This window comes from Triticum dicoccoides, chromosome 7B, assembly GCF_002162155.2.
Source record: "Triticum dicoccoides isolate Atlit2015 ecotype Zavitan chromosome 7B, WEW_v2.0, whole genome shotgun sequence".
Classification (NCBI taxonomy): Eukaryota; Viridiplantae; Streptophyta; class Magnoliopsida; order Poales; family Poaceae; genus Triticum; species Triticum dicoccoides.
In genome coordinates, this window is record NC_041393.1 from 591,712,452 (window position 1) to 591,725,348 (window position 12,897).

Sequence of the window (12,897 nt, forward strand, 5' to 3'; positions counted from 1 at the left end):
GCAGCATCGATCGGCTTCAGTTAGCAGCAATAGCGAAGGAATCGCTCCATCGGGTTCTATTAACAGCCATCGATCGATCGCTCGGGTTCAGTAACGCGTAGCCTGCAGTGCAATCGCTCGGGTTCAGTTAGAGCCCAACGCCTCGCTCGGCTTCAGTTAGAGCCAATGCCTCGCACACACGCGCGTACGTACGAGAGAAACGCGCATCGCTCCGCCCCCGACCTCCCACCGTAACCGGCAACTCCCCGAAATTTTCCTCCCCCTTGCTTCTACCATGGTTTTTTCCGTCATGGACGGCCCAAAGAATGTCATGTAGCTGCGTCTCCGGCCCGCCCAGGACGAAAATCCCATTTTCTGTCATGATTTTTTGTCATAGAAGTAGGAGCCCACCACATCTATGATGATACCGGGTTTTGTCACAATTATTGTCATAGAAGTGTTATATGTATGACAGGAAAAAAATTCGTTCGGCCCAAAATGTCACGGATGTGTCTTTTTTTGTAGTGCTAGTGTATTAAGTTCATGGAAAAATGTAGTAATGCAATAAGAATGATGACATGATGTAGAAAAGATCTATTTATGTAGAAATAGACCCCATCGTGTTATCCTTAATAGCAGCGATACATAAGTGTTGGTTCCCCTTCTGTTACTGGGATCAAGCACCGTAAGATCGAACCCATCACAAAGCACCTCCTCCCATTGCAAGATAAATAGATCTAAATGGCCAAACAAAACCCATATATCGAAGAAGAAATATGTGGCTATAAGAAATCATGCATATAAGAGATCAAAGAAAATTCAAATAACTTTCATGGATAGAAATGTAGATCTGATCATAAACTCAAAGTTCATTGGATCCCAACAAACACACCGCAAAAAGAGTTACATCATATGGATCTCCAAGAGACCATTGTAGTGAGAATCAAAAGAGAGAGAGGAAGCCATCTAGCTACTAGCAATGGACCCGTAGGTCTACAATGAACTACTCATGCATCATCGGAGAGGCACCAATGAGGATGATGAACCCCTCCATGATGGTCTCTAGATTGGATCTGGTGGTTCTGGAACTTGCGGCTGCTGGATTTGATTTTCGTTGACTCCCCTAGGGTTTATGGATTATTGGGGTATTTATAGAGCAAAGAGGCGGTGCGGGAGGCCAATGACATGGGAGCACCCCTCTGGTACTTCTTTAGCCCAACAGGTGTCTTTTGGTCCAGAAAAAATCCACAAAAAGTTTTCTCTATTTGGACTCCGTTCGGTATTGATTTCCTGCGATGTAAAAAACAAGCAGAAAACAACAGCTAGCACTAGGCACTATGTCAATAGGTTAGTACCAAAAATGACATGGAATGATTGTAAAACATCCAAGAATGATAATATAGCAGCATGGAACAATAAAAAATTCTAGATACGTTGGAGACGTATCATGGTGTCACCTCCGTCTGCAAAACGACATACACTGCCTTCTCCCGCCTCGATTTTTTACACAGACAACTTAGACCAAATAGGAGTTTTGTGCTAAATTTTGGAATTTTTCCGGGTTCGTTCGGCCTTTTCATACATTAATTGATTTTTCTATGCATTTAATGCACTTAATTCAAATTTGAAGTACAAGCGCATGCTCTGGTGCGCAAAAGTTAGTTGGAAAATCATTCATGTGTACATGGGAGAATTTCTAGGTCCCATGGAAGAAGTGGGAATGGAATCCAAACATCTAGGCGTCTTGGATTGGTCGGAAACATCATGAAACTTGGTTTTAAAATTCCCGTAAATCCAAAACTAGCCTGAAAATCAAGAAACCTGGCATGGTGTCATGACATGCTACCAACATGCTATGGTCAATTTTTGTCTGATTTGCGAAGGCGCACACATTAACAATCAACAAAGTCATTTTGGAACAAGTGTTGTCATGTTACAAATCGGAAACACAAGTATTATTGAAACCGTGGGCGTTCTACTTACCATTTATGTGCCGCCACATGTCCCCTTTATTTGTTGGCTAGGAGGTGTCATGCGGTGTAGCTATTTGAGTACGAGAGGCATGCAATCAGACCCTTGCGCTTGCTCATCGGGAGGAGAGCCCTTTGACCTCTATCTGTTGCCCACCTCTCTCCCAACATCTCCATTATTGGCCCCCGAGCCCTTGTTTAATGGCGTGGCTTTTTCTCACTTGACTGAGATTTAAGAGAGAAAAAAGAAAATCTAGAAAGAAAGTTTTGCATAGATCATGTTGTAAGATCCGACGAACCAATATAGCATCGACTGCGACTTATAGCAAGACTTATGAATATAAGGACGATGACAGTGGATAATAATTGTCTTACATATTTAGGAAGATAATTAAAAAAGCCACATGCGGCAACACCCAAAATACACAAGGGCAAAAGAAGAAGGAAGACAATGATCTGGCTTGCTCATCTCTACTTTCTTGACGCGTTGTTGTAGGCTGCGGGAACTAGTCTCTGCGGCGAGCAGCGATGAGCTCTTTCGTGTCATCAAGACGCTACTTGAGAGTATCCACGGATTCCTTCACTAGCCTTTGGCGCTCGATGCGGAGCATGGCATTATTATCCATGAGTTTCTTGACAATGACCTCGGTCCTCTTCACCAAGGCAGTGGTCTCTTCCTGCTGCTCCGCACTTCTGGCGATCTTTGCCCTCAACAAGTCATGCTCGGCCTGGAGCTTTGCATTTCCCTCCCTTAGTTTCTGGATAACGCCTATGGCCTGTTCAAACGAGGCTTTCATGTCATCCAGCAACCTTGCCCGGCCGGAGATATGATCCATCTGGCTATGGACAATCACATGCATGTGCCTGTAAGAGTCTTCGCCTGCCCACGAGCCATTTTCCCAGGCCACCGCGGCGCGGGAGGACATCTCTGCTACATTCGCGGCATGGCGGGACATCTCTGCTGCTTCCTTAGTGCGGCCGGACCAGTCTACTACATCAACATCGTGGCGGAACCTCCATGCTGCTTTGGTGGCTCAGCGGGACCTTTGTGCCGCTACGGCGGGACATGTCGGTTTCTTTCACGGTGAGGCGAGACATCTCTTGTTCTTCCGCTTCCATGCTCACCTCTTCCTGGTAGTAATCTCCTGACCCAGAACTCATTTGGGCCATGGCAGACGGCAGATGCAAGGGAACAACGATGAATGACTTGTTTGTTTTTGTGGATGAGGATTTGAGGAGGAATGTGCAGTCATCTTGGAGTAGCTAGTATTTATAACCGAGTACTAATACGCTCCTAAGTGGGAAACTGTTTAGGTTTTGATCGGTGTGAACATGTTTTAATCAGTGTGAATAGTAATTGTGAATGTGAAGGGAGGCAAGTTCAAAATTTATTCATGGTTCATATTTCAAAGTGTAGTACAATTCTCGAAAGGCATAAAGTGGGCACGTGTTCTCGGCCACGTACGTGGCGTTTGCACCATAGGGTGCACCGCAATAGGCGATTTCAGCACATGCCTTGTTCCATCAACCGTGCGTGCTCGTTATTACCATCACAGACGCTTCTTTTAATTAGAATGTGTGCCCGTCTAGCGCATACCTGTTGATCTGTCTAACTGTTTCTGCTTGTTGTGGCTAATCGCAAATAGTTCATCCATGTGAAGTGTATGCCATCAGTCACAGACACCTTGATATGGCTGACCATTTCTGTTGTGTTGCCTAATCGCAAATAGTTCATCCGTCTGAAGTGTATACCATCAATCGCAGACACCTTGATCTAGCTAACTGTTTCTGGTGAACTATACGTCGTATATCACACACACCTTCATCTGGCTTCCTGTTTCTGTTCTTCTGCCTCATCACAAACAGTTCATATAACTAAACTATATGCCCCGCATCGCACACACAACTAAAATCCGAATCATGTTTGATCTATCCACCATCGCAAATGTTTTGCATCTTTTTTGATGGTTTTTTTACATCAGCGTTTGTGATTAATGCATCACACACAGTTTCGTCGAAGGGTCTCTAATCGTAGTGTTGCCTTAGCATCATGCTACAGTAGTGCATCAAGATTTATAGGGATAGATTGAGAAGCTTAATAGGACTTCCACAAAGCACATACCTTGACAAAGTTTTGAAGAAGTTCAAAATGAATCAGTCAAAGAAAGGGTTATTGCCTGTGTTGCAAGGTATGAAGTTGAGTAAGATTCAAAACCAGACCAAGGAAAAAGATAGTGTAGGATCGAAAGTAGTTCTAGAGGGGGGTGATTAGACTACTTGACCAAATAAAAATCTAGCCTTTTCCCAAGTTTAAGTGTTGACAGATTTTAGCAACTAGTACAAGTCAAGCAATCAAGCTACACATGCAATTCTAAGAGTGTAGCAGCGGAAAATAAAACATTGCACATGAAGGTAAAGGGAAGGGTTTGGACAAGGCAAACACAATGTAGGCATGGAGATTTTTGGTGTGGTTCCGATAGGTGGTGCTATCGTACATCCACGTTGATGGAGACTTCAACCCACGAAGGGTAACGGTTGCATGAGTCCATGGAGGGATCCACCCACGACAGGTCCACGAAGAAGGAACCTTGTCTATCCCACCATGGGCATCCCCCACGAAGGACTTGCCTCACTCGGGTAGATCATCACGAAGTAGGCAATCTCCTTGCCTTACAAACTTGTTGGTTCAACTCCACATCTTGTCAGAGGCTCCCAAGCGACACCTAACCAATCTAGGACACACCACTCTCCAAAAGGTAATAGATGGTGTGTTGATGATGAACTCCTTGCTCTTATGCTTCAAATGATAGTCTCCCCAACACTCAACTCTCCCACACAGATTTGGCTATGGTGGAGAGATGATTTGAGTGGAAAGCAACTTGGGGAAGGCTAGAGATCATGATTCTAGTGGTAGGACTAGAATGTCTTGGTCTCAAGACATGAGAGGTGGTTCTCTCTCAGAAAATGAGTAGTGGAAGTGTAGGCACGTTCTGATGGCTCTCTCACAAATGGAGATAGGGGTGGAGGGGTATATATAGCCTCCACACAAAATCCAACCATTACACACATTTGACCCAACTCAGTCCGACCAAATAGAAGAACTCGATGAGACCGATTTAGTTCAAAATATGAACGTTAGGAATATCGATGGGACCGACGGGAACAACTCGGTGTGATCGATGTGCTAGGGCTAGGGCAAACAACAACTTGGTGTGTCCAATTACTTCATCTCGGTGAGACTGATGTGGAGTAACAGGAAATAGAGTGAATGACAAGCAACCTCGGTGTGACCGATTTGACAGACTCAGTGAGACCAAAAGAGTGAAACATGTAATAGTGGGAATGCAGGGCCATCTTGGTGAAACTGAGATCCGTATTGGTGTGACCGAACTATCTAGGGTTCCTGGCAGTGGCTATGTCAAATGAACTCGGTGGCACCGGATAGAGTAGATCAGTGGGGCTGAGTTTGTCCTTCAGGTTTGGACATATTTGGAGTGGGAAAGTGGTTGAGGGTTTTTGGAGCAATATCACTAACCACTTGAGCAAGTAGACAATTAAGCAACACCTCATTCCCTTTTAATAGTATTGGCTTTCCTATGGACTCAATGTGATCTTGGATCACTAAAATATAAAATGAAGAGTCTTGAGATTTTGCCAATCTTTGTCCTTAGCATTTTGAGGGGTCTACATTTATAGTCCATGCCATGCCAATCATTTAACTCTCTAAAATAATCAACTTGAATGCTCTGAATGGAGCTACTCTAAGTCTCAATCTAGATATGTATTGAAAGTGGGAGCAATTAGCTAGAGTAGCTCCATTCAGAGCATTGTAGACATAGAAATTTGTAAAATACATACTGATCTGTATATGGCAGAACCATTGACTAAACCTCTCTCACAAGCAAAACATGATCACACCTTAGTACTCTTTGGGTATTAATCACATGGAGATGTGAACTAGATTATTGACTCTAGTAAACTCTTTGGGTGTTAGTCACATGGCGATGTGAATTATGGGTGTTAATCACATGGCGATGTGAACTAGATTATTGACTCTAGTGCAAGTGGGAGACTGATGAAAATATACCCTAGAGGAAATAATAAAGTTGTTATTATTATATTTCCTTATTCATGATAAAGGTTTATTATTCATGCTAGAATTGTATTGACCGGAAACATAAATACATGTTTGAATATATAAACAAATACCGTGTCCCTAGTGAGCCTTTACTAGACTAGCTCGTTGATCAAAGATGGTTAAGGTTTCCTAACCATAGACACGAATTGTCATTTGGCAACGGGATCACATCATTAGGAGAATGATGTGATGGACAAGACCCAACCATTAGCATAGCATATGATTGTTCAGTTTATTGCTACTTCTTTCTTAATGTCAAATACATGTTTCTTCGGCCATGAGATCATGCAACTCCCAGATACTGGAGGAATACCTTGTGTGCTATAAATCGTCACAACATAACTGGGTGATCATAAAGATGCCCTACAGGTAACTCCGAAGGTGTTTACTGAGTTGGCGTGAATCAAGATTGGGATTTGTCACTCCGTATATCGGAGAGGTATCTCTGGGCCCTCTCGGTAATACAACATCACAAGAAGCTTGCAAGCAAAGTGACTGATACGTCTCCAACGTATCTATAATTTTTGATTGCTCCATGCTACTTTATCTACTGTTTTAGGCAATATTGGGCTTTATTATCCACTTTTATATTATTTTTGGGACTAACCTATTAACCGGAGGCCCAGCCCAGATTTGCTGTTTTATGCCTATTTCAGTGTTTCGAGGAAAAGGAACATCAAACGGAGTCAAAACGGAACGAAATCAGCTAGAGAAGTTATTTTTGGAAGGAAAGCAACCTGATGGACTTGGAGTGCATGTCAGGGGAGTCCCGGGCTGCCCACGAGGGTGGGGGGCGCCCCCCTAGGCGCGCCCCCTGCCTCGTGGGGCCCCTGTAGCTCCACCGATGTACTTCTTGCACCCATATATACCTACGTACCCTAAAAACTTCCAAACAGAAGATAGATCGGGAGTTCCGCCGCCGCAAGCCTCTGTAGCCACCAAAACCAATCGGGACCCTGTTCCGGCACCCTGCCGGAGGGGGATCCCATCACCGGAGGCCATCTTCATCATCCCGCACTATCCATGACAAGGAGGGAGTAGTTCACCCTTGGGGCTGAGGGTATGTACCAGTAGCTATGTGTTCGATCTCTCTCTCTCTCTCTCTCGTGTTCTCTCTCGTGTTACCTCTATGGCACAATCTTGATGTATCGCGAACTTTGCTATTGTAGTTGGATCTTATGATGTTTCTCCCCCTCTACTCTCTTGTGATGAATTGAGTTTCCCCTTTGAAGTTATCTTATCGGATTGAGTCTTTATGAGAACACTTGATGTATGTCTTGCCGTGATTATCTGTGGTGACAATGGGATATCATGTGCCACTTGATGTATGTTTTGGTGATCAACTTGCGGGTTTCGTGACATTGGGAACCTATGCATAGGGGTTGGCACACGTTCTTGACTCTCCGGTGGTAGCTTTGGGGCACTCTTTGAAGTACTTTTATGTTGGTTGGATGAATCTGAGATTGTGTGATGCATATCGTATAATCATGCCCACGGATACTTGAGGTGACAATGGAGTATCTAGGTGACATTAGGGTTTTGGTTGATTTGTGTCTTAAGGTGTTATTCTAGTACGAACTCTTTTATAGATCGATCCGAAAGAATAACTTTGAGGTGGTTTCGTACCCTACCATAATCTCTATGTTTGTTCTCCGCTATTAGTGGCTTTGGAGTGACTCTTTTTTGCATGTTGAGGCCTTGTTATATGATCTATCTATGTTATTATTGTTGAGATAACTTGCACTAGTGAAAGTATGAACCCTAGGCCTTGTTTCCTATCATTGCAATACCGTTTACGCTCATTTTTACCACTTGTTACCTTGCTGTTTTTATTATTTCAGATTACAAATACCTGTATCTACCATCTATTTTGCACTTGTATCTTCATCTCTTCGCTGAACTAGTGCACCTATACAATTTACCATTGTATTGGGTGTGTTGGGGACACAAGAGACTCTTTGTTATTTGGTTGCAGGGTTGTTTGAGAGAGACCATCTTCATCCCACGCCTCCTACGGATTGATAAACCTTAGGTCATCCACTTGAGGGAAATTTGCTACTGTCCTACAAACCTGTGCACTTGCAGGCCCAACAACGTCTACAAGAAGAAGGTTGTGTAGTAGACATCAAGCTCTTTTCTGGCGCCGTTGCCGGGGATGTTAGCACTTGAAGGTATATCTTTAGATCTTGCAATCAAATGTTTTTGTTTCTTGTTTTAGCACTAGTTTATTTTATAAAAGAAAACTACAAAAAATGGAGTTAAGTTTGTCTCATACGTTTCGTCTTTTTAATATCTTTCGTGAGTATGATGGAAAGGAAAATTGTGCTCAAGTGCTAGAAGAAGAACTACATAGAATACTTGGCATGAAATATGTGAATGATGAGCATGATTTCAATGTTGTTAGTATGAATTCCTTGAATATCCATGATGCTAATGATATGCAAAGCCACAAGCTTGGGGAAGCTATGTTTGATGGAGATGATATTTTTTGTCCCCCAAGCTTTGATGACCAAATTTACTATGATGAAAGCATGCCTCCTATCTATGATGATTATTGTTATGACACGTATGCTTTAAAGAATAATGATAATCATGAAACGTGTCATCTTGGTCTTAATTTTCAATCACATGATAGTTATTTTGTTGAGTTTGCTCCCACTACTATTCATGAGAAGAAATTTGCTTATATTGAGAATAGTAATTTTTTATGCTTGTAGATCATGAAAAGAATGCTGTAGGTGCTGGTTATATTGTTGAATTCATTCATAATGCTACTGAAAACTATTATGAGAGAGGAACAGATGCTTGTAGGAATTGCAATAATGTCAAGTTTCCTCCCTATGTCCTTAAATTCTTGAAGCTATGCTTGTGTTACCTTCCTATGCTAGTTGATTATTGTTCCCATAAGTTGTTTGCTCACAAAATCCCTATGCATAGGAAGTAGGTTAGACTTAAATGTGCTAGTCATATGCTTCATGATGCTCCCGTTATGTTTCAATTCTTATCTTTTTTGTGAGCATCATTGTCATCATCATGCCTACCCAAAAAGGCATTAAAGAAAAGCGCTTGTTGGGAGACAACCCAATATTTATCCTTACTGTTTTTGTGTGTCCACATGATTATGCTACTGTAGTAATCATGTTTTATAGCTTTTGTTTCAATAAAGTGCCAAGTAGAACCTTTGGGAAGACTTGGGTGAAGTTTATGTGATCTTGCTGTAAAAAACAGAAACTTTAGCGCTAACGAGATTAGCTGCCATTTTTTACTGGAGAGTGCTTTTAGGTTGATTCTTTTTGCAAATGATTAATAGACAAATTGCTCAGGTCCAGAAGTATACGTTTGATACAGATTACTACAGACTGTTCTGTTTTTGATAGATTCTGTTTTCATTGTGTTGTTTTCTTATTTTTATGCATCTATGGCTAGTATTAAGTGGTATGAACCATAGAGAAGTTAGAATACAGTAGATATCACACCAATATGAATTTAGAATGAGTTCATTACAGTACCTAAGTGGTGGTTTTATTTCCTTATACTAATGGAGCTTACATGTTTTGTTTTGAGTTTTGTGTGGTTGAAGTTTTCAAGTTTTGGGTAAAGATTAAATGGATTATGGAATAAGGAGTGGAAAGAGCCTAAGCTTGGGGATGCCCAAGGCACCCCAAGGTAAAATTCAAGGACAACCAAGCAATTAAGCTTGGGGATGCCCCGGAAGGCATCCCCTCTTTCGTCTTCATTCATCGGTAACTTTACTTGGAGCTATATTTTTATTCACCACATGATATGTGTTTTGCTTGGAGCGTCATTTTATTTTGTTAGTTTTTTCTTGATGATAGTTAGAATAATGTTTTGCATCTTTAGTTTCAATAAAAATGTCAAGGATAGCCTTTGCCATGCTTATATTGCTAAGTATACATGTTGCTGTTTGAAAACAGAAAGTTTACCGCTGTTGCAAAAATTCCCTTGAAAAGTCAGAGAATGGTATAACGTTGAATCTTTTTGAATATTAAGCTCTGATAAATTTATTACAGTGGGAATTTTAGTTCATAACTTTTGGAGTCAGGGAAGTATTGTACTCTTGCATTCTTTACAGACTGTATTGTTTTGGCAGATTGCCGTTATGGTTGCATTGTTTGCATATGTTTCCTTGTTTAATGATTCTGTTTTATGATAGGAGTATTAAAAATGCAGAGGAATTTATTATGCAATGTTGAATAATTATTTAAGTGATTTATTACAGTAGAAAATGATAAGGTTTTGCATTGGTTTATACTAACCTATCTCACGAGTTCTTGTTGAGTTTGTTGTGAATGAAGATTTTGATAAAAAGAGAAACCATGATATGAGAGGAATTAAGGAGACACAAAAGTTCAAGCTTGGGGATGCACAAGGCACCCCAAGATAATATTTCAAGAAGTCTCAAGCATCTAAGCTTGGGGATGCCCCGGTAGGCATCCCACCTTTCTTCTTCAACAACTATCGGTTAGTATCGGTTGAGCCTAACTTTTTGCTTCTTCACATGAGTTCTGCTATCATTGCAATGTAGTTTTATTTAGCTTTTCTTGCTGTTTGAATAAAGTATCAAGATCTGAAATTATTAAATGGGAGAGTCTTAACATAGTTGCATAATTATTCGACTACTCATTGATCTTCACTTATATCTTTCGGAGTAGTTTTAGTTATTGCTCTAGTACTTCACTTATATCTTTTAGAGCATGGTGGTGGATTTGTTTTAAAGAAACTATTGAACTCTCATGCTTCACTTAGATTATTTTCAGATTATTAAATAGCATGGTAATTTGCTTAATGTTAATATACTTGGTATTCAAGATATGTGAAACTTTCTTTTGAGTGAATTGAATACTAAGATAAGTTTGATGCTTGATAATTGTTTAGAGATATGGAGGTGATAATATCAAAGTCATGCTAGTTGGGTGATTATGAATTTGAGAAATTCTTGTGTTGAAGTTTGCAAGTCCCATAGCATGCACGTATGGTTAAAGTTGTGTAACAAATTTGAAACATGAAGTGTACCTAGCTTGTGCATCCTTATGAGTGGCGGTCGGGGATGAGCGATGGTCTTTTCCTACCAATCTATCCCCCTAGGAGCATGCGCGTAGTACTTGATTTTTGATGACTTCTAAATTTTTGCAATAAGTATATGAGTTCTTTTTACTAATGTTGAGTCCATGGATTATACGCACTCTCACCTTTCCGCCTTTGCTAGCCTCTCTAATACCGCATACTTTTCGCCGGTATCATACATACACCATATATCTTCCTCAAAACAGCCACCATACCTACCTGTCATGGCATTTCCATAGCCATTCCGAGATATATTGCCATGCAACTTCCATCATCATATTCATGATATACATTACTTTTGTCGTATTTCCATTGCATGATCATGTAGTTGACATCGTATTTGTGGCAAAGCCACCATGCATTATTTTTCATACATGTCACTCTTGATTCATTGCACCATCTCGGTACACCGCCGGAGGCATTCATATAGAGTCATATCTTGTTCTAAGTATCGAGTTGTAATTGTTGAGTTGTAAGAAAAATAAAAGTGTGATGATCATCATTATTAGAGCATTGTCCCAGTGAGGAAAGGATGATGGAGACTATGATTCCCCCATAAGTCGGGATGAGACTCCGGACGAAAAAAAGAAAGGCCATAAAAAGAAAGAGAAAAGGCCCAAATAAAAAAAGAGAAAAAGAGAGAAGGGACAATGCTACTATCCTTTTACCACACTTGTGCTTCAAAGTAGCACCATGATCTCCATATTAAGAGAGTCTCATATGTTGTCACTTTCATATACTAGTGGGAATTCTTCATTATAGAACTTGGCTTGTATATTCCAATGATGGGCTTCCTCAAAAGTGCCCTAGCCCTAGGTCTTCGTGAGCAAGCAAGTTGGATGCACACCCACTTAGTTTCTTTTGTTGAGCTTTCATGTACTTATAGCTCTAGTGCATCCGTTGCATGGAAATCCCTACTCACTTACATTGATATCTATTGATGGGCATCTCCATAGCCCGTTGATACACCTATTTGATGTGAGACTATCTTCTCCTTTTTATCTTCTCCACACAATCCCCATCACCATATTCTATTCCACCCATAGTGCTATATCCATGGCTCACACTCATGTATTGTGTGAAGGTTGAAAAAGTTTGAGATTATTTAAGTATGAAACAATTGCTTGGCTTGTCATCGGGGGTATAGAAGTTGGGAACATCTTTGTGTGAAGAAAATGAAGCATAGCCTAACTATATGATTTTGTAGGGATGAACTTTCTTTTGCCATGCTATTTTGAGAAGACATGATTGCTTTGATTAGTATGCTTGAAGTATTATTACTTTTATGTCAATATGAACTTTTGTCTTGAATCTTTCGGATCTAAATATTCATGCCACAATTAAGAATATTTACATTGAAATTATGCCAAAGTATTACTCCGCATCAAAAATTCTTTTTTATCATTTACCTACTTGAGGACGAGCAGGAATTAAGCTTGGGGATGCTTGATACGTCTCCAATGTATCTATAATTTTTGATTGCTCCATGCTACTTTATCTACTGTTTTAGGAAATATTGGGCTTTATTATCCACTTTTATATTATTTTTGGGACTAACCTATTAACCGGAGGCCCAGCCCAGATTTGCTGTTTTATGCCTATTTCAGTGTTTCGAGGAAAAGGAATATCAGACGGAGTCAAAATGGAACGAAATCAACTGGAGAAGTTATTTTTGGAAGGAAAGAAACCTGATGGACTTGGAGTGCACGTCAGGGGAGTCTCGGG